The 22862-nt window shown below is 47.2% G+C and overlaps 1 protein-coding gene across 4 annotated transcripts in view; it reads right to left on the bottom strand.

Annotated features, from left to right (window-relative positions):
• The window catches only part of DAAM2 (dishevelled associated activator of morphogenesis 2), a 117019-nt gene extending 94592 nt beyond the window's left edge, over positions 1 to 22427 (bottom strand). For 2 of the 4 annotated variants that reach the window (XM_029943771.1, XM_029943776.1), the window contains exon 1: positions 428 to 472. The gene's annotated coding sequence lies outside the window, so the exon portion shown is untranslated. Of the gene's footprint in view, positions 1 to 427; positions 473 to 21911; positions 21956 to 22276 lie in introns of those variants that run through there. The other 2 variants (XM_029943774.1, XM_029943775.1) reach the window with 2 other exon arrangements.
• Positions 22428 to 22862: the final 435 nt, after the last annotated feature.

Genomic DNA, 22862 nt, shown 5'->3' with positions numbered 1-22862 from the left:
TGCTTATTACAGTGTTCACTCTACAAGCCTCAGGCCTTTAGAGCTCCATCAGTGGCCAGGGAATCCAGCCACAGCCAAAGGTAGATTTGCTCTGGGCTGCTCATGGCTCCAGCAGGAGCCGCAAGGTTGAACTTCAGACACCCTCACCGTCCATTGTTTAAAAGATCTTCCATCCCAATGAGCACCATCGGGTGTTTCAGGGCCCTTCCCCTTCTTCTGAGCTTGCGGTCTACCAAACCATGTCTAACGGCCCTTTCCACACCTTGCTCAACACCTCTTTCATTTACAACGTTGGTAACATGAAGGAAAGGGGACAAAATCAAAATACCAAACTAACATCTGCACACACAATATGGACTCAACTTTGCTTTGCAACTGCATACAGAAAGAAAAGACTGGCATGTGAATTACCAAAATGCTAACTCACCTGGAAGGCAAGTTCCCCAAGTGTGGTTTGTGACAAGGTGGGAAGCTAGAGGGCAGAGGGGGAGGCAGAAATTTCCAGGTTTACAGCCTCCATCCAGTGATGGATTTAGAGGCTAATTTTATTTTCGTTTTCTTGCTTCTACATATCTTCCACACAATGAACCTGTATTTCTTTTATAATCAAGGAGAGAAAACTGTTTCATTTGTTTTTTTATCTTCATATCCTTCCAATATTTTTCTTAATTATAACACACTCCACAGCTACTCTGTCCACATGCCGCCTCTTGGCTCTCATCCTCTGTTTCTAGCATGTGAATTTGCATTTGAGAGGGCTCTTGCTCAATGTTCTTGAGCAGATTTCCTAGGCAGTGGCCCGAGAACTTCTGGTAGATGGAGCTGTCCCAAAGTGGGAGGAGGTGTTTCCTCCAGTGGAAGAGTAGCAGGCTCACTGCCTGCCATTCCCTATCCTGGGATCCACTCCCAGCCCCAACAAGCCCACTAGAAGGTTCTTCATGAAGCAAGTGCTTTATGCCAAGAGGAATAACACAGGAAGAAACCTGCAGGTGAGGAGAACTGGTTACACACATGCACACACACCCACATGCGTGCACACACACACTTGTGTGCACACACACTCACATACTCACACACCCCAATCTGCCTCTGCATTCCTTCTGTATCTGGAGGAAAATGTCATCTGGCTAGTGCCCTCAGCTGAACCAGGAAGGCAAGTCCCCTGGTTGTGGCTTGTTGGGTAGGGGGCTGGGTAGGGGGCTGGGAGGGGTGTGTCACAGCCAATCAGCTTCCATCTGGCTCTGAAATCCAAACTTATTTTCCCCAAATGGACTAGGATCCCATTTCTTGATGTGAGGAGTCTTCCTCTCTCTTGGTGACACACACCCCAAGAATGCTGGACTTCTCAATGAGGAATTCTTGTATATTTGGGATTCTTGGAATCTGGACAAAGACTAATGAATTACTGGCTCTACCCTAGGTTTGGAAACCCTCTAGAACTCACAGGCATGAGGGAAGGAGTGAGGCAGGGGAAGAGGGCGTGGGTGTGTTTGCAGCTGAAAGGAGGACACATAACTGAGATACAGAAGGACAGCATCTGCACTATAGCCCCTCCAGAAGCTACCCACTGACCCCCCAAATCAAAAGTCACCTTCCATTCTGTGACTAGAATGCTGACACAGGCAGGTCAAGGGTGCAGGACCCTGAATAGTGTTTATATAACACCATGAGCTATACCACAGTGGAAGTCAGGTAGTTGGTTGTTCGGTTCGTCATAAAGGGAGGTGGTTGTGACCTAACAGGATGCAGTACAGACAGCTTGGGTCTTAGGATCAGGTACACCTTATTTGGAATACTCTCTGTGCCTCTGACTAGCTATGTGACTTCAGGCAAGGTGCCTAAACTCTCAGAACCTTGGTTTTCTCTTCTATAAAATGGGATAACAGCCACTCTGCAGGTCTACTGTGAGACAGGGATGTGCTGAAGTGCGCAAGTGCTGAGCCCAGTGTCTGGCCCATCCAGTGGGCCTTCAGTAAATGGTAGGTCTCATTTTACAAGTTTGAAGAGGAGACATTCATAAAGCTCTCTGTGTAGTGGGCAGGCTGCCCTGGGGATGGCCAGGCAGTGAGAAGGCATAGCTCCCTGGAATGATGGCAGCTAAGCTTAAGTTCCTTCCTTCACACACTTCTCAGGAGTCTTCATATGCTGTGGCAGGTTTGGGCCACGCCACCCCACTCCACACCTCAGCTGTGTGAATGTGTGCATTCCAGATCGCCAGAATGAAATGGTAGAAGGTCCACAGGGATGCTGGGTCCCTTGGTCTCCTCAACTTGAGGTGGTCAGGAAGGACACTGACCTCTCAGTAAAGATCGGGCAAACCATCCCAACCTTGCTATCTAGAGAACTCTATGAGTCCTTAAGCCATCCTGAAGAACACAGTGGCCCAGGTTCCTGTCCCCCCACCCTCACCTCCCCACACACCCCTGCCAAGAGCTCCAGTAACCTGGGCAAACAGACCAGGCCCCCAGGGTGTTCTAACAGAGAAGGCAAAACACAGACATAAAAGACTTAAGAATACAGAAAAACAAGGGGGAAAGAAAATAATTTTCTTTCAAAGGAACTCATATATGCAGAGGGATCATGAGGTGATCTAAGGAATCCACATTCCACAGGGTTAATCTGGGGAGACTTTCTAGAGAGAGTGATGATGGGTAGGGCTGCCATTTAGTGTCCCCACAAGTTCTCCCCCAAAGAACCCCCTTGGACCCTGTGGCCTGACTGACTGGAGGCATTTTTGCCTGAAATGGTAAATTTACATAACCTCGCAATCGGAGCGATGCTCAGTGCGGCTCTAGTTACAACAACAAGCATTTAAGAACTGGAGAGTCTGCAATGGCAAAGGCAGAGGGGGAAAACAAAACAAAATCCACATGAGGTTTTAATTTTCTTCAGCCACGTGAGAATGGCCCGTAGATCCAGCTATAAATACCCAGCTGCCGTTGCCACAAGATGGAAAATCACACACACACACACACACACACACACACACACACACACACACATACACGGGCTTAAGAATATAAATCAATGTTTCTAAGATGATCTGTCTTGAGAAGATATAGTACTAGACACCCCCTTGTTAAGTGTCTTGCACTGAGGCCTCCCCAAATATATCTGACAGGACTTGGAAGGTAGTTATTCAATAGCCAACACCAGAGTAGAACATGGAGCTGTCCCCACAACACCCAGGCCAAGTCATAGCCCACCAGTGGCCACAAACAGGACTGAGGGAAAGGGTTTTAAGTGCAATCCCTTAGAAAGAAGTAAAGAGCACCCTGCTTGACCCAGGACACCTTGTGTAGGGTTCCCTGAAAGCAGAGCCTCAAACAGACTTGTATACATGTCATATATTGAAGCTGTGGTCTTAGGAGAAGCCAGGAATGGACTAAGAAGAGGGCAGAGGAATGATCCAGCATGCATGTGGTTTTTGTAGAGATCTAGCTTCATCTCTGTCTGGTGGGGAGCTCTGCAGGGGAATCCCATTGCCACATCGCCCCCCACCTTGGGGCAAGGGAGTGGGGCTTTTGTACCTTTCTCCCTGGTAGTCATTAGCCACAGAATTCAAGGGCAGGGCAAGCTTGATGCAGCAGCGGTACCTGCAACAGGGGGGTCAGACTCAAGGGCAACCCACACAGGTGCAAGCCATTTGCTGGAGCCCCCACAGCAGCCAGGGGACCTGGGCAGGACACCAACAGTATCTTCTATATAGGGTCTGTGAGCCTGAGGACCTTGCTGCTTCGAAGTCATATTTTCTATTGATTGCAAAGGTTGGTTTCATTGGTTGTTTTTATTTTCTTTTGCTTGAGATGCTTTTAAGTATCATCTTGCTGAAGAGAGAAGCAAAGGTGTGACCAAGGTAGCACACAAAGTGAACTGCCCACCTAAGACCTCTCCTCAACTTCTCCCATTCTAGTAGGTCCCTGCTTTTGTTTGAGGCAGCAGCATGCCCAATTATTATGCCCAAGTTGTTCAGCTTCCCCCTAAACTACATTGCAGCTTGAGGTCACTACTTCACAGAGTTTTGGCCAGTTTCTGGAGGGAGCTTTCAGAAAAAAAAGCTTGTTAAAGAGAGCTTGGCATTCACTCGCATGCACTTTTTGTACTCTGTCTTTCTCTTTCTTCTTGCCTGGAATGCAGATGTGAAGCTAGAGGTGAGGCAGCCATCTTGTAATCACGAGGCAGTGAGCACAAAAACAAAAGTCTCCATCGAAAGAAGGCTGACGTAGAGAGATAGAGGGAGCCTGGGTCTGTGGTGTCACTCTGCCAACTCTGGACTATATTGGACTCATATAAGAAAAATAAGAACCCTAGTTCAAGAGCCACTCAAGTCAGCTTTCTATACCATGTAGTTGAACACAAATTCTGATACATGCTTCAACACATGGGTTTTATGGGGGTGTCCCAAGGGAAAAAACCTTCTTCAGATAAATAAATTGAGAGACCACTAGTTTAAACAGTGTGAAACTCATCTTATGGCTGCACTGCTTCTCTGAATGAATGGTGCTGTGTGGGCGAGGGCAGGGACGATGCAGGGGCACCGCTTGCATTTCTTTAATCACAGAACTCCTCCCCCTCGGTGAGAACCTGCGTGAGAACCTTGTGTTTTATCAAATGCAGTTAGGGAATGCTAGACTAGATGACTTCTTCTGATTTCCCTCTTACTGAACATTTCATGATTCCCCACCAGGAGGGGACCAAGTAGATGGCCTGTCCCACAGTGGCCTTAGCACCCTCCCTCCATGGGACATAAGTGTGCATCAAAGAACCAAGGCCTGTGTAGTTGGTTGGAAAAGGGCAATGAACTAGATAAATTGAAAGACTCAAGGAGAGGCCAAGTCTTTTGGAATTTTGAGTAATCATTCCTCTTTCTGAGCAGGGATTGGCACTTGCCTGCTCAGAAATAATAGTAGTAGTAGTAGTAGTAGTAGTAGTAGTAGTAGTAGTCATAATAATAATAATAATAATAATAAATGATGTTGAGATAACCAACATTAAGCAGTTATTACACACAAGGCACTGTGTTTCACACGGATGCGCCCATACAATCATCACATTGCCTAGTGAGAAAAATACCTTTTATTTGCCTGATTTGCAGATAAAAAACCTAAAGTCTCTCGAGAGACATCAAATGTTTATCTGAAGTCACTCAGCTATTACCTGACAGAACAGACTCCTGACCCCCAAAGCTTACCAACGTCAATGGTTCCAGCTCCTCTACTGTCCTTTGCCAAGTATGCATTTTGTTTGTATACCGTGAACTTCTGCAGAATAGATTACTTCGCAGGTGTCCCTATGCATTGGGTGCGTACATCATGATTCACAGACCAGACTGCGAATTCTCAAGGGCAAGCCCTGTACCCCCATGGGCTCGGATATGTTCTTTTCTCCTTTCTCTGTACTTTGCCACAGTCATTCAAGACCATGTCTCCACAATGCCAGCTCACTCAAAGTTGCCTCTCTAGCATTTATCACAGACCCATGGGAGGGTAAGATGTGCTCAGGTGAGCCTCGGGGTGAGGGTAACGAATAGCACAGGCAGAGGCAGAACCAGGAGGCAAACTCTGGGATGGTTAGCTTCAGCCAAGTGCATCCTCAGATCCACATGCTTAGTTAGCCCTTAGGGTGCTCAAGACCAGCATCGTGTGTCACATGGATTGGGCTCAGACCAGGTCGCAAGCCCCCAGCCTGCAACCTGAACCACCAAGCTCAATCACTAAGGTGGCAGGCACCTCTGCCATTCTCTGGACTGGAAAGTATTTAGAACATGATAAATAGCCAGTCCCCAAGTCTCATTCAAAACATCATTCCTTTTCACATCGCAGAACAAAACACCTGATCTCTAACCACAAATAGCAGCTCTTTCCTGCCCAGACCCCCTACCTGGCTTACCCACGTAAGCCTCCTGGAGTCAACCAGTCCAAAAACACCCCAAACTGCCCCAACGCTCAGATCGCGGGGACTCCCCATCATACCTGGTCTGTCTACTTATACAATGAATGCCCAAAGACACATCCAAGGCTCTATTCTCAGTCTGCAGCTTGACCTCCACTCCCTGTCCTTCTCTGCCATGCTCCTGCCCCGGGAGCCACCTCTCCAGAATGAATCACCCAGATTCCTGGGCTTCAGTGCTCAGTGGGGTTTGACCCATGGGCAGCAACTGCAGGGGACTGGAGGGTGGAAGGAGAGAGACCTCAGGTGTTTATTCCACCATTCGCTCTCTGCTGGCAGTGGTGGTGCTCCTCTATGGCCACAGCTCCTGCCAACGGGGCTGAACCCTTCAGCTTCAGCTGGCACAGGGCTCTGATAACACGTTTCTCCCCCTAAGCTCTTCGGGCACAGGACTGTTAACATCTTCCTGCCATTGCTCATCTCTGGGTGTCTCACCATCTCCTCTAGGACCTTATCTCTCTGCAGATAGTCCTCTCATAACGTTCATATCAACTAAACCAATTTGGGAGTGCCAACCGTTTCCTGCCCAGAGCCCGACTGATACAGACTACCATGTACATTCTCTGAGCCACCATCTACCCAGGCTTTGCTCCTAAGAGTCCCAATTTTGTGTGATTTTCTTCCTTTTAATTAAGGTGAATTATATGATGTATAAATAAACAGGAGGCAGAGAAGAAAGCCATGCCCAGCCTTGGGTCCCAGCGCAAGCACCACAGCAGCCAGATGAGGGGCTCGCTGCTATAGAACCGTGCACCGAGGTTCATGGGCCTGGTCAAGGACAGAGTGCTGCACAATATGGGACACGGCACTTAAGGCCAACACAGTCTGTGTCACTTGGATTGGGCTCCAACCAGATTCCAAGGGAGAGGGGGCTGGGACAAAGAGCAAGGCACATAAAAGAGCTGAATCAACTGGATTTCAATAAGCACCCAGAGAAGCAGCCAGCATGGCTTCATTGTCCGGTAAAAGAAAGGGAAGCAATTCCTGGCAGTGGGCACTTTCCCATTTTGGGGCAGGATGTTTGCAAAAGGAACAGAGCGGTGGCTGTATTTAACAGAAGCCAGAGGGATGGCAAACTTCACCGAAACCAAGCAGTTATGGTGGGAGAGGGCATCCTTTCACTCCAGGGCAGCGAGAAATACTTGAGACTGTTGGTCCCAAGTCCTTATCACAAGGACGTCAAGATGGTTGTGGCCACTTGCCAGCACACGTCAGAAATCCCAGAAACTCCCGAGGAAGGGGTGGGATGAGAGAAGTCTTCAACAATTTGCTATATGGAAAATGAGCCAGAGAGTTGATGTTTGGTTTCTATTAGCATGACCCCATTTTGCATTTTACTAATATATCAAAATATGATCCCAACAAAGCCACATATCAGAAAAAAAAATAGGTCACAATCTGTAACTCAAAACCGGGGATTACCACAGGGCCCGGGGTAGATGTCCAGAGAACAGCCCATTTGAAGATGATCGCATCTATGTAAAATTTCCCAGAAGAACCTGGAGCAAACGGGAAGTGTTCTCTTATTCTCTCTTCAGAGTGTCCGTTTGCCAACAGGTGGAGGAGACAGGTTAGGGGGTCTGTGCCCATTTTTAAAAATTAACTCTTTTAATTAAAAAACATTTTATCTATCTAAAGATGTAGGTAATAATAAACATGTGTGCAGCTATTACTCAGTATAAAAAAGAAAAGAGTCCAGGTATAAACGGAGCCCCTTCTCACCCCTCCCTGGTCTTCCCACCTGCCTCCCCTAGAGGGAGCCACTTTTTAAATTTACTGGTTATTCCAAACATGTGGTTTTTTTTTTTTTTAATGTTTATTTATTTTGAGAGTATGAGAGAGAATGAGTGAGGAAGGGGCAGAGAGAAACAGAGAGTGAGAGAATATGAGAATGAATCCCAAGCAGGCTCTACCCAGAGATGGATGGATCCCATGGACCATAAGACCATGACCTAGGTGGAAATGAAGAGTTGGACACCCAACCTACTGAGCCACCCAGGAACCCCAGAAAACATGTCTTTATAATTAATTATACATGTAAATATCTGTAAGTAAAAGAGAATACTATTTGTTATGCTATTAAATGTAATATGAATGACATCTTCCATAATTTGCTTTTCCACTTAACATTACTTCCACTTAATATTGTATCTCACAAACACGGTCCGTTCGTCTTCCATGCTGCAATGCATAATATTCCGCTACATGTGCATATCAAACTGTTTAACTGCTATTCTGGTTAACAGAAATTTGGGATGCTTTATAACTCCTAAAAACCATGCTATAGTGAATATTCCGAAGCATAGCTCCTTTTCGTAGGTATTAGACTTCCTCTAGGTTTACCAAGGAATGAAACTTCTGGGTCATACAGCAAGTGCATCTTTAATTTTACTAGATAGTACCTAATTGCCCTCCAAAGTGTGCACAACAATGTAATCCCCACCATTAGTGAATGGGAGTTATCTTTGGCTCTATATCCAATGTGAAGAGTAAAATTTGGGGAGCGGGGAATCTGGTTAAGTGTGAAATGACGTCTCCCTGTGATTTCAATGTATGGCATGTCCTTGGCTCCAAACAAGGTTGATCATCTTTTCCTATGCTTATTATTCTATAGTATCATTTTACTGTTAGCATTACATTTGCCCACTTTGAAAAACCAAAGAAAATTTTCTTTTAATTTGTAAAAGTTTGGATAGGTTGAAGTTCAGCACTTCCTCACTAGAGACCTTGGAGAGGAGGAGGAGCTGTGGATGCAGGCTGAGGGAAGATTTCCTTTTGTGTGCTGGCTTCGAGGCAGGGACTTTTCAAAGGAGCCCTAACTCCAGAGCTGAAGCACACGAAATGGGAATTCCAGCAGTCCCTGGGCAATGTGGGGGACACATCTTTTTAGGCCTTGTCAACCTTGTCCAGGAAAAGCTTAGAATGTTTTCACTGTGCCCTTGCCCATAAGAGGCACACGAGGTGGACACCACAGACGAACTGAAGGAACCATAGGAACCATCTGTCCGTCTTCCTGCTGCCGGAAGTACCACGCATTTACCGTCCCAACAGATCAAATCACTCCTCGAATAACAGAGGCCTGGAAGGAGATTTCACAACTTCCTGACATTCCCAAACACTCTTAAATGGAATCTGAGTTTCTCCACTTTGAACACCTCCCTCTCATAGCATCTACATCATGGAATAGTACTCTTTACTTCTGGATCTTTCCTCGACAACGTTGAGGATGCATCTTAATACTTCCTGTCCCCGGCACAAGGATGGATGAACTAGTTTGGAAATGCATGAAAGCAGGGACCGTGTCTTATTCAACTTCAAACTTTCAGAAGGTGGTTGATTATGTTTCTTAAGGGAAGGCATTTCTTCCACACTAAATCTTCTCCAAGCCTGAAGACCAGAGTAAACATGAAAATAAACCATCTTGCTCAGGGCACACAACTCTAGAAAATACCTTGGGGTGCTTCTTTTCCATGAAGCCTTCCCTGACATCCCCCATTTCAGAATGATCTTGCCTCCTCTGTGTACTGCATCAGCACCACATAGTGCCTTGTATTCCTGTAGAAAGCAAATTTTGGGGCAAACAGCAATAATAAAGATGTATGGAGTACATATCATGTTCCAGGCACTATTCAAAGTACCTTACAAGTATTAATTTTGTCCTTCTTTGGGGTAAATACTAACTATTACTATCCCCATGTTACTCCGTTTAAAAAAAATTTTTTTTTAATGTTTATTTATTTTTGAGAGCACGAGCAGGAGAGGGACAGAGACAGAGAGGGAGACGCAGAATCTGAGACAGGTTCCAGGTTCTGAGCTGTCAGCACTGAGCCTGATGCAGGGCTCAACTCACGAACAGTGAGATCATGACCTGAGCTGAAATTGGATGCCCAACCAACTGAGCCATCCAGGTGCCCCCCGTTTTACTCAGTTTGGAGGAAACTGAGTCTCAGGGAGGATACAGTTCTGGAAGTGGTGTAATTTAAATTTGGATGCTAGCAATTTGACCCTAGAATCTACACTAGGAGCCACTAGGCTACACCAAAGCTACTGCTGGCTAAGAAATACATAAGCGCTTAAGTGCTTCTCACTGCTGTTCTGGTGAAAATGCAGCTGTGCACTTAATGAGAAATTAATTATCCTTTGCATCCTTATCTCTGACACCCACATTAAATCCCCAAGGCCTTAAAGAATTTGCTGATCTCTTCCCTGTTTACTAATGAAAGCTCCAGGTCACACGGGCTTGCCACACATGTACTGTCTGCCTTGCTTGAAGAGATGGAGGCCCCAGGGTTGGGGGTGGGCAGTGAATTTTGCTCACAGCAACCCCTCAGCATGCAGCGCCTCACACCAGCACTTCTCAGATGATTGCTGAACCAACATCACCACTGATAACTATGATTCACCCTGTACTTTACATTTTTCATATCCCCTACGGCACGGACTGCCTTCACTCCTATGCCACAGGTATTACTGGCATTTCCATTTACACATGATGAAAACCCTGGGCTCAGAAAGGCCAAACTGCTAAATCCCTTCTCTAAGGAAGTCCGCTAATTAGTAGATGCTGATATTCAAACCTAGACTCTGACACCAAGTCCCCACAATCCAACATCTTTTGCTACTCATTAAGTTGGTGTGTTTTATGCTTTCTCCTTTGCCTGTATGCACACCCATACACACAATGGACTTCTCTTCCTGGACCAGTGGAAATAGGAGTCAGGTCAAAAAAACAAACAAACAAACAAACAAAAAAAACAGAGGAAAGAGGGCACCTGGATGGCTCAGTCCATTAAGCATCAGACTCTGGATTCAGCTCAGGTCATGATCTCATGGTTGTGAGACCCCACCCTACAACAAGCCCCGAGCTGAGCATGGAGACAGCCTGGGATCCCCTCCCTCCCTCTTTCTTTCTCTCCCCTCTTCCCAGTCTCAAAATAAACATTTTTTAAAAGATAAAAATATCTAAACTAAACTCTTGTTCTATGGACTGTGAATGAATGAATGATCACATGAATAAATGACATATGCCCTCAACAAGTATTTCCTGGGTGCTAACTCTGTGCCTGTTGCCCAGTTAGGTGCCTCAAAAGCCACAGTGACTAAAGCACAGCCTTAGAGTTCTTGGAGCCTTCTAGTCTGTTAGCATATGTGTCTCAGTGGTAACTAGATCTGCCAAAAGAAACTCACCTTGTCAGAGCCTTGTCTGAGCAAGGAATGGTATGCAGAGCAGAAGAAAACCAGACAGTGTTTCCGCATCAACAGAGAAGACTAGAAGCACATCACATGGGGGCGAACTCCAGACACACAGTGTTCTGACAGAGTTCAAAAGTACCTGAAGGCCCTGCTGACCAGGAGAGCAACGCCCACTCAGGGTCCCAGAGGGTGAGTGTGTGTCCCATTTGACCCGGTACATTTACCCAGACAGTGCCAATGGATGCCTGCCTCCCCAGTGTCTCCTCCAGTGACCCTTCCACTCTTGGACAGTCCTGGTTTAGACAGTAATTACATGGTCATCTTCGCCTTCCAGGAAATTTATGACCTTTTCGAACAGCCCCCAGGGCAGGAAAACAATTTGGCTTCTTAAGGTCAATGAGTCGGCTTCTTACTGCTCCTTTGTACAGAGCGTCTCCTCACAGCCACCATCTTGCACTGGCCCAGGCTCAAGGGGGACAGACCCCACATCGGTGTCCATGTTTCTGTCCTGTGTTAGCACTGAAGCCCAAACTATTCACCATCACATCTCAAAATGTATGAACTTTAGGTCCATGGACATCTATCTTATATCCTGGCTCTGAAAGTTTCTTCCTGTGTGATCTTAAGCAAGCCACTCAACCCTTCTGAGCCTCAGTTTCCTCATCTATAAGAGAGGGTAATAACATTCATCTCATCTCATGGGACTATTGCAGGAAGTAGAATGAGCAAACACACCCAGCACAGTGCCTGGTATAGAGGACACACCTACCTGCAGTGGCTTTCTGGAACACATGAGCTCTCAGACATAAAGGGCACAGATGATATAAACATCTCAGGAAACCCAGTAAATTACTGGGCCTCAAGCCCCTGCCCTACCAAGTTGGAACTGCTTCTTTGTCTTTACAGAACATGGAAAACATGGCACAACCACTTAATTAACCCAATAGTACCTCCTGAAGCTGACCACATGCATTCCCTAGGATGCAGCATCTCCACTCCCAGGACATACCAACAGGAATCCATTCATGGGTTCATCCAAGGACAAGGGCACAAAGGTTCACAGCAACACTGTTCACAACAGCCTCAAACCTGGCAACCAGCCAATATGCCCATCAACAGAAGGGTGGATGCATCAAGTGTGTGAAAGTCACGTAACGGAATACTACACAACAACACTAGGCTGAGACAAAGGAGCCAGACCAATGAGTACACACTGTATAATTACATTTATAGGATGTTCAAGAACAGGCAAAACCAGGGGTGCCAGGCGTGTCAGTTGAGCATCTGACTTCAGCTCAGGTCATAATCTCATGGTTTGTGGGTTCGAGCCCTGTGTTGGGCTCTGTGCTGACAGCTCGGGGCCTGGAGCCTGCTTCAGATTCTGTGTCTCCCTCTTTCTCTGACCCTCCCCTGCTCACACTCTCTCTCAAAAATAAACAAACATTAAAAAAAAAAAAAGAACATGCAAAACTAATCAATTGTGTTGGAAGTCAGCATTATGGAAGGGGTGTAGCCTTCCCAATATGGAGTAGCCTATAGAAGGGGGCACAGAGGCTTCTCAGCCCAGAGATAGTTGTGAGATAGAGACTTTAGAATACTCTGTTTCTTGACCTGGATGCTTTCTACACAGGTGTGCTTAGAGGGTGAAAATCCACTGGGCTACATACCTATAAGCTGTGTATGTAAACTGTGTTTCAGAATCATGTCAAATTTCAACAAAAAAGTTTAAAACATTTTTAAATGCAAAGTGTATTTCTTTTTGTGGTACAGAGTGGATCAGACTAAGTAGGCAATAGACACTTAGCAAAAGCCAGTTGGATATTTTATTTAATAAATGAGTATTGTTCCCCAAACCCGCAGCTCTGTGCCAGGCACTGTGCAGGATGCTGGGCAAACAGGGCTAATGAGAGGTCACTGTCCTCCATCATCATCATCATCCCTGACATTTCTTAGTGTTCTCTATGAGTCAGCCATGGTGTCAAGTTCTTTCTTTTTTTCTTTACCAAATCATACATGAACTTTATCTTCATCGCAACCTATTCTACAGATGAGGAAACTGAGGCCCAGAGAGATAAAGTAACTCATGCATGGCCTCACAGCTAGCAAGAACCAGAACCTGAATTTGAACCCAGAGGCTGTGCTCTTAAATCTGGTCTATCAGCGCTGTTAGCCCCAGCTTTTACTTAGACAGCCAAAGACATCAATAACATGACCCATTCAGGGCAGCAGTGATAGGAAATGACTAGCTGTGTGTCTAGGAAAAGCAGTTCCTAACTCGGGGCAGGTGTCAGCCCGGTGCCACATGATGATAGGTAACAGACTGATAAATATATTGACCGAAATTAAAAAGAAAAGAAGGGTTAAAATGGCCTGGGCCTACTACTGCCCCAAGCCCACAGAAACTCTGACTTTGCTTCAAAACTAACTTAAGTCACCTCTGGCAGTGTGGAAATACTGACCCATCTTTTTGCTGACCTGGAGTTCACTCCTTTCCCTCGCCGCCCGGTCCTGGGACCTTGAGGCTGGGGACTGCAGTGTCTGGGAGGAAGTGAGGGAGGGTTGACACTGCCCTCCAGGAATGTGGCCAGACATTGAGCTGTGAGTCTAGGTCCCTGAGTCTGGCACGTGGAGCATCTCTCACTCAGAGAAGCTTTGCTTTGGCACGCAGGCAGGCGATCAGTGTCTGTGACCCAAAAGGCAAAATGGTCAGCACAGCACTAAAGGCTGCCGTCGTGCTTAGGACAAAATAGAACAAAATACCCGCTAAGGACAAATCAGATCTGGCAGAGACCCATGCAGGCATGATGTGAATACCTATGTGATATGAGGGCAGAAAGACAGCCCCCCGTGGGCCAGCTGGGTTCTTGAGACTGTGCCCCTAGGTATTACAGAAACACTGGCAAGATGCAAAGGAACTCCCAAAGGTCAATTCGTCCACCCCCCCCCCATCTCCAGACAGCATGGCAACAAAGCCATCTGGTCATGCTTCTAAACAGATACACCTACACCCGTCAGCTGAGCATGGGGAGGCAGGGGCAAATTAAAATTTGGCAGTAAAATTAAAAACACTCTGCTCAGTCTGTCCGGTTATGACACCACCCTATTTGTAAGGAAACCTAGCTGGATCTCACCTAGGAAACACACAGAATAGAGCACAAGAAAAGAATGCACTGTGTCATATTCTAACAGAGCTACCAATAATTACTTAGAAAATAATGGACTTCTCCAGTGTGGATTTAAGATCCAAAACAGAGGATCATAAAGGAAGGGAAGCAAAAATAATATAAAAACAGAGAGGGAGGCATACCACAAGAGACTCTTAAATACAAAGAGCAAAGCGAGGGTGGCTGGAAGAGTGGTGGGTGGGGGATGGGCTAAATGGGTGAGGGGCATTAAGAAGGACACTTGTTGGGATGAGCACTGGGTGTTGTATGTAAGTGACGATTCACTAAATTCTATTCCTGAAATCGGTATTACACTAGTTGTTAACTAACTTGGATCTACATTTTAAATTGGATTTGCATTTACAAAATGCAAAATACAAAAGAAAAAGCTGCTCCAGAATGAGTTGATAATGAAATAGTCAATATTTCTGGATCAGGCAGCGGGTATTTGGAAGGGCTCTTGGAATCAATCACCTGTGGGACAGAGGTGATCATCCTACCATGCAGCCTCAGTCAACCCCATAAGGAGCCCTGAAGCTGGGTTGTCCTTTAGAATCCGTCCACATTGGTCTGGAGAGGCCAGGCCTTCATCATCCCCACCAATTATTGGATGCAGGTGACCAAGGAGGGGAGTGTGGACAGGAGTGATGGAAGGCAGGGCAACTCTCTTCAGGGGGCTGACCACCACCAGCGCCACCTGCCACTGGGGTCAGGCCAGAGCGAGGGTCAGAGTGGCATAGGATATGACCGCTACTCGGAGATCTGGATCCAATCAGGTGATCTGAGTGTAGAGTCCTCACACCTGACCATTAAACTACACTGCCTGATTTGCTCCATTGGAACGGTTCTCCCATCCAATGTATCAGTCTTTGATATTTTCCACTGCCTTCCTGCACAGGCAGTGATGGAGAAGAACTAAACTGATGAGAAGAGGGAGGGATGGCCACAGGACCCGATGCTCATTAGCTTTCCCCGGGGACAAACGAGGCCCACACAAAACATGGAGTCATATCCCAGATGGTCACCAGGGCTAGGTACATCAATCACTCAGCCTGAGTGCCAGAATGCAGCTTTCCTGGGTGATGGATGCTCATTATGTCAGACGCAGGGACCCAAACTGGTGATCATCAGGATGAAACCATGTTTAATAACTGACTGATGGAAAAATATCCCTACAGGAATGACATGATCTCAAATATATAGAGCTGTGGATGTCTCGGCCTAAAGAAATCAGAAAAATAAAAAGAAGCTTGATGCATTACAGGGATAACCTTGATAGATGCTCAAGGGGAAGAAAAGTACACTGCAGAGTACTGTGCAGAGTTAGATTCCGTTTCATGAAAAATAGTCAAACAACACCCACTATGCCTGAATATACACCTGCAGGTATTTGTATGAACAAAGGAAAAATTAAGACGAATATAATCCTAGGCTATTGACATTAATTACAAGGGTGTGGAGGGGGTATTCATTTTCCACTTGTCTTTTTGTATTTCTAGATGATACCCATTCATTTGCTTAAGCAAGTAAGAATTATTTGTAATTTGGAAAAATCAAAGAATATGCTTTTTTAAATTATCACATAGTGCCATGTGCATAGAGGGGTCCCATATAAAAGTATTATTTCATTCCCTCTCCTCCCATCACCTCCCTCAGGACAGCTCCTAACTGTCCAATGGGGGTTGATCAAAAGGCCAAAATTTTTCTGTGCCCTCCCCTCAATCATTAGAAGAGAACTTTATCCTAATATTCTTCCACACACCACAATATGTATCTGCCATCAAAATAAATCTGCACTAAAATCTATAAAAATTATGTAACATGTTCTGTAATCAAATGGCAACGCTGACCATAGCAAGCCAACTCCCAATTATCTTGGCACACATACATAAAAAGCCCAAAGAAGCCAAAACCCAACTTTTCACCACATCTGCCGACAAGAAGCCAAAGGCTTGGTTTTATGTTTCTTCCATATTTCCCTGTCCCTGACTACCCCTCTGGAGAGGTGTTCCAGAGGGCAGGAACCAACAGAAAGCACAGAGATGGTCCACATAGTCTATAAACTGGATGGTTCTTCTCTACATGGTTGACTTTGGGGATTTTCTCTTGCAATCCCCTTAGCACCTGGGCAAAGCCCCCACTCATTCTTTAAGAGTTAATTCAGATAATCATTGAGTTGAACCAAGGGTCTAATTGACATTGTTTGGCCACCAGGTGTGGATTTGATAATGCAATTTGACTTTTACGAGCTCCAAACATGTAAAAGGCATGAAGGAGACTCAGTTCTTCCTGGTCTGCTAATGCAATTGTTAAATGTTATGACAGAGCTATGCGCCATGTTTGTAGGAATGAGGAAGAAGGAGTGATTGGGGAAGGGGGGAAAGCCTTGCAAAGGACATTAGAGGGGAAGCAGACACCTGAGCAAGTCTGGCAGGACAAGTGGACCAGGAAGACAAGGACTGGGGAAGAGCCTCTCCAATAGACATAACTATGAACAAGAATACAGAAGTAGGATATGTTTGTGGCCAGATTAAGTGCAATAAAACCTAAATCATCCCCTGAGGAATGGTGAGGATTGCTGGTCAGACATTCAGAAGCACAGCACTCACACACCCGGGGGCCTGACCTGTGCTGTCTCAAAAGGACACCCGTTACCTCAGAAACCTCCGAAACCAGTTTTTCATCACACAAGCTCGTTATCTTTGCCTACCACATCCCTTATTCTGTCTGTAATACTGGATTTGGGTTTTGACTTTAATCTAGTTTGGTTTTTTTTCCCACTTGGTTAATTGCCAGTAACTACAACCATTACAGCAACAGCCAACATTTGTTGAGTGCTTCCTCGAGGCCCGAGGCCCGGGGCTGACAATCCTCTCAACCATCCTGTGAGGGCCGTATTATCATCATCCCCCTTTTGCAGGTGAGAAAACAGACTCGGGTAAACAATATGCGAGGTCTTACAACAGGTAAGTGGGGGAGCTGAGATGCAACCACAAGTTTATCTGATTCTAGAACACACCTTCTTGACCACCATGTTGTCCTGTCCCTCCCTAAGGTGTACTCTGTTCATGTCTGCGATCCAGAGCAGGAGCCATCAAACTATTCCTGTGAAAGGGCCAGACAGTAAATATTTTCAGCTCTGCAAGCCATATAGTCTTTATCACAATACTCAACTCTTGCCCTTTTGGCATGAAAGCAGCCACAGAGAATACGTAAACAAATGACATGGCTGTGTTCCAATAAAACTTTACTTATAAAACAAGGCAGCAGGCTGGATTTGGCTGTTGAAGTTCCTGGCTCCTAATCTACGGTAGTTTGTTCACTCATTCATTCATTTAGCCAACAAACACTGAGAGTCTACCTTGTACCCAGCATGACCACAGGTTATGGGGATCTGGGCAGCACCACACAAGGGCCTGCCCTCATGAAGCTTAATCCAAGCACAGTGGGGTTTTTTTTTCACCCATGCCTGCTTCCCCAAATCTTAACCTTGGGACGCTTCCCTCTTCCCTTAAACCTTAGGCTCTCACTCACACTTTGGATCACTTGCAAAACTATTAATGCCTGGGTTCCCCACTCCCCAGAGATTCTAATTTAATTGGTCTGGGGAAGGCCCAGGTTTTGACACTTTTACAAGCTTCCCAGGTGATCCTAAGGTGTAGCCAGGGTTGCAACAGAACCACTTGGGCAACTATTCCTCTCCTGTTTTCTCCACTCACTTACGGTGTGAAATAGGGGAAGTCTTTTAAGCTCTCAGAGTCTGAACTGTAAAATATGGTGCATACCAATCTCATAGGATTGTTCTAAGGATGAAATGAGGCCACATACCTTTCAAACTGTAGACCATTACATAAATGTAAGGTGCTATTGTTACCGTGTCATTATTATTCAGTTTTAACGTTAGGCACTGCCTCAATGATTTCCCTCCCCAGTTTTGACTTTGATTCTTTGAACCAAGCCAGCGGTTGAGATTTCTAAAACAAGCTGTAAGGAGGGTTCGCTAATAGCTGGGTTCATGGGTCACTGAGCTGGTGGCCTTTCCTTTCTTCCAGGAGAGGATCACATGGGGCTGCTGTTTGTTTGACACAGGGAACGCTGATCTGTGTCGCCTCACTTTTGTATTAAAGGTCTCCATCTCCAGGATGAGACAGCGGACCTTTGAGCACTGCTGCTAAGCCCTGAATAAGCAGCTTATTTGCTTTGACTCGTGGGCAAATGTCCAAAGCCATGTACTTTCTTGAGCTGAGAACCAGAGAGGGAGAAGGCACCAACATCCTGCTAAGCGTGGAACACTTCGCTAGATCTTCCCATATATTATTTCTTTTCACCTTCAGAACCACCCTGGGAAATAAAAAGAGCCATTATTTCCATTTGACAGATGAAAAAGGATCAGAAACAAAGAATAGCTTGGGACCTGGGGAATGCCAGGACTCAAACCTGGGTCTACGTGGTTCAGAAGCTCCTTCCACAGAACTGTGAGGCATCCTACAAATAACTCAGCTCCCCTCTGGCCAGGATTCAGAGAGATACCAAACTGCCTAAAGTTTATTTTTTTCTAGGTCCTGTTCTCCCCCTTTGCTTTGCTTTTTTTTTTCCTGTGGACAAGAGACCCAGAAAGAACCCCACGACACCTGTTAACACCCATAGTCTGATAAACATTGCACATTGCTAGAATAACGACACACACAAATCCAAAGAAAAAGCACCCCCCTCTGCACAGCATCTTGACAGTGCAGTTTTATAACCTCATAATGAAACAAAAAACAAACAAACCGAAAAATGTGAGAAGGGAGCTGGAGAAACAGATACTGCCAGAAGCGAGGAATTCACTGATCCCCCGATCCGGGCCGTCTCAAGAGAAGCTGGCCACTGGCTGAGCCTCTGAAAAGTCATCCCAGGCCACAGTTAAAGAGAGAGCTTGAACAAAACAGAAACAAATGTGATCTTCAACATCTTAAATGTCAACTTGAAGGATAACTTGGAAGCTCTGAGATGGGCCGTGAGGACCTGCAGCTGCCCTCTCTCGTACCGACCGTTGGACTAGCCAATTCCCCGAGGCAGTGCATCTACCGGGGGCAGCCCCCCAACCCCACACGCCTCAGAGATGCTTACCGATAGCTGAACTTCCGTTCTTTACAACCCATGGGGGTTGGCTGCCTAACCAATCTCCGACCTCAGGCTCGTTCTACAAGACTCACCTGGTTCTGAAGCTTCCTGCCCCGCCGCCACCACACACATACACCTTTCTCCCTCATGAGAGCTCTCCACCACAGAGGTGGGTCCCATGGCAGATACTCAGGATGCCTACCTCCTCCCACATGTTCACACATCATCCCCACTGGCCACCTTCTCTAGAGGGCGGAAATATGGGTGACCTCGGCCCTAAGACTCCCACCCACTGGCCTCCAATAATGGAAAACGTAGCCAGATCTGGAGAGACGTGCTTTCCCAAAAACCTGGACTCCTGATGGCTGAAAAATGAAGAAATAAAATTATGCTAGTCCCTTTATTAAACATCTACAATATCTTTAGCTCTGTTCTTAGCTCTTTTCCGTAAATATCAGTTTTGTAATAACCCTGTGGAGTAATAATCCTCCTCTCACTGACAAGAAAGCTGAACCTCAGAAGGAATAGGTAACCTACAGGCCAGGTTCCTAATTCTCTCCCAGGGCAGTTTTCTCAGAGGCCTGCACTCTTTCCATCTTGCCAGGGTACACCTCAAATCCAGCGCTGAAGGACACGGGATCCCCAAACACAGAGGCTCTGGCTGTGGAGACTCCTCTGCTCTCAAAGTCAAGTTGCTCTTCCTGCCAGGTGTGACTGCCCTTCGGACCTTCAGGAGAGCCCAAGAATGCATCCTCTCTAAGTATTCTGATCTCAGAGATGACCCAAGAGCAGGTCAGAAGCTGGCGCTGATAGAAGAGGCAGGGAGATCAGGGGCCTGGGAATTCGACCTGCATCTAAAGTGGTGAAATGTCTCCCACAGCCATCCCAGAAAGGTTAGAATCGCACGGACCCTCCAGAGAAACCCCACGCGATGAAAGAGATGAAAGCCCTCGGCTGGTGAGGAGGACTCCTCTGCTGGGACAAAAGTTATTTCCGAGAGTCCGTTTCCTCTGGGTCCCTTCTGCCCCTGGGCCTTCAGCCTTCTACTTGCAAATATTGGGATGAGTGGAAACGTTCAAAATTGGTACTTCCCCTGGCTCCACTAAAATCAAAGAAACAAGGCTGTGCCTCATTGATGATTTTGCAGCCTCTCAACCACCTGCAGGCAGGCTTGCCCTTGCCTTTACCCCTGCATCCGAGGCTCTCTACTCAGGGGCAGAGTTTAACCTGTTTAGTTTCAAAAACTCCGGGGGCTGGGGGTTGGGAAAGCAGACCAGGGAGAGAACATGTTCCCACAGAAAGCAGTAGGCTTTCCACCTCCCCCACACTCACCAAAAGAAAACACATTCACAGGCCTCCCTACTGGTCCTTCTCTCTCCGCCTCCCGCTTCCTGAACTCCTGACTTTCTTCAGAGTTCTAACGCCCAGGAGAAGTTTCTCTCCTCTTTCTGTCCTGACGGGGGCACGAGTATTCACTCAGCATCCTAGGGTGTGGAGGAACAGCTCTGAAAACTCAGGAGTGAGCATGCAACGATTATGGCCCTGGGCAACATGACCATAATAGCGCAGTTGTGTTTTGTAAAGGAAGAACCACCTGGAGTCCGATGCGGCTCCCAGCGCAGAGGAGAAATGGGCTGTGTGTGCTGTCGCGCCTGAAGCCAGAACCATCCCCGAACAGTGACAAACGAGTAAACGTGAGCCTGCACGTGCGTGCCACAGCGCCCGGCTAGCCCTATTTACTCGCACTTTTGTTTACACTGCCCTTGGGATGGTTTCCTTCTTCTTCACCGCATTGCAGGCGAAGACATAACTCCTGAAGTGAAACGAGTCTACTTCTGACACTGCTGTCTGCTCAGTCTTTTATAGCACTTCCCTATGGGTCAATTTGTATAATTTCTAAAATCCACCACAAATCTCGAACGTCCTGTGGGTACATTTTTACATCTAGATTTCCTCCCTGTCCTGTACAGTCTCTCTCTCTCTCTCTCTTTCTTTTTTTTCGAGGACACAGGGAGGGTCCAGTAATCTTCCTCCCACCCAAATCCTGGCTCTATTGCAAAATATAAAACCAGAGACCAGGTTAGGGCAGAGCTGAAAAGGCTCTCTTTGTGGTCACTGGTTCTTGGGCCCAACACTGACAACCAGCGCCATGCATTGGGCAGTCCAGGGCTGGTGGACCCACACAGCCCATACCCCCCCCCCCCCCCCCCCCCCCCCCCCCCCCCCCCCCCCCCCCCCCCCCCCCCCCCCCCCCCCCCCCCCCCCCCCCCCCCCCCCCGGCTCCTCTGAGGGCACAATCCCCCTCTACTTCCTAGGGAAAATCCATCCCCTCCAGCAGCCCGCTTTTCAAAGAAATCCAAGAAACTGACACCAAACCCGGAAGAGGGAGAAACACAAAACTAAAGTTTCCAAAGATGGGAAGTTGCTTTCATTCCCGGGTAGACTTCAAGGAAAGCCTCCAGGGACTCTTCCCTGGAGAGACATAATCTGCCTTCCTACCTTCTCAGGAACTTTGCAAATCCACCACAGAGCCGTGGAAAAGTGGCCAAAGCAGAGAGAGAAGAGTTAAATCAAGCCCAGACCTCAGCAATCTGTGTTCAATTTTGATAAAAATCTCTCTCCCTCTCCCCCACCACCCCCCTTCCTCCACACCACAGTTCAGACATGTCTCTTTACGTTACGAGCTTGCATCTTGTTTGGGGCACCGCGGCGCTCGCTCCCCCCAGAACCAGGCGCGTCCCTCACCGTGGGCACGTGTGACATACGCATCCATCCCACTCCCGGGGCAGGACCCGACACAGAACCGCAGTGTCCTGGCCCCACCGCCGCCGCCTCCTCCTCCTCCTCCTCCTCCTTACAATTACCTGCCTCCAGACCGGATCCTGCCTTCCTCGGTTAAGTCAAAGTCCCATTGCCTGATGTCAGGGCCACAGCAGGAGGCTGGGCGGCCGCCACAGGTGCCGAGGTCCCCGAAGTCAGGACCCCCTTTCTGGGATGCTCCTTCCCTCGCTCAAGGTCCCCCACTGCGCCTGAGAGAGAGCAAGAACCTCCCGCTCCCGCTGCCCTGCCCGCTGGCCGGAGGCCAGGCTTGCAAGTGGGAGCTGGGGCTTGGGAAGAGTTAAATCACCCGAATGAAAGCACAAGGCTGAGCTCGGGGCAAAGCCACCACCAAAAAGTTGTCAGTTTGGGGGCGGGGGGGCGGGTACCGGCTAACGTTCGTCCGTCCACTTGTGACAACAAGGAATCCGATTTCAAAGCCACCAAAAAAAGCGCATTTTTTTTTACAAAAAAGTTTTCCAAAGACATTTCCTGTGTCCAGATGTGCCAAGACAGACAGACACAGGACACACACGCAAATCACGCCCCTGACATACAGACACGCACACAGGCCCCGGGGGGCCCCTCGAGTGCCGCTGGCTCCCGCAAACACTGCAGAAACGCAACAGGCAG

The sequence above is a fragment of the Suricata suricatta genome, chromosome 7 (assembly GCF_006229205.1).
Source record: "Suricata suricatta isolate VVHF042 chromosome 7, meerkat_22Aug2017_6uvM2_HiC, whole genome shotgun sequence".
Lineage (NCBI taxonomy): Eukaryota > Metazoa > Chordata > Mammalia > Carnivora > Herpestidae > Suricata > Suricata suricatta.
This window is presented reverse-complemented; position numbering and strand designations above follow the sequence as displayed.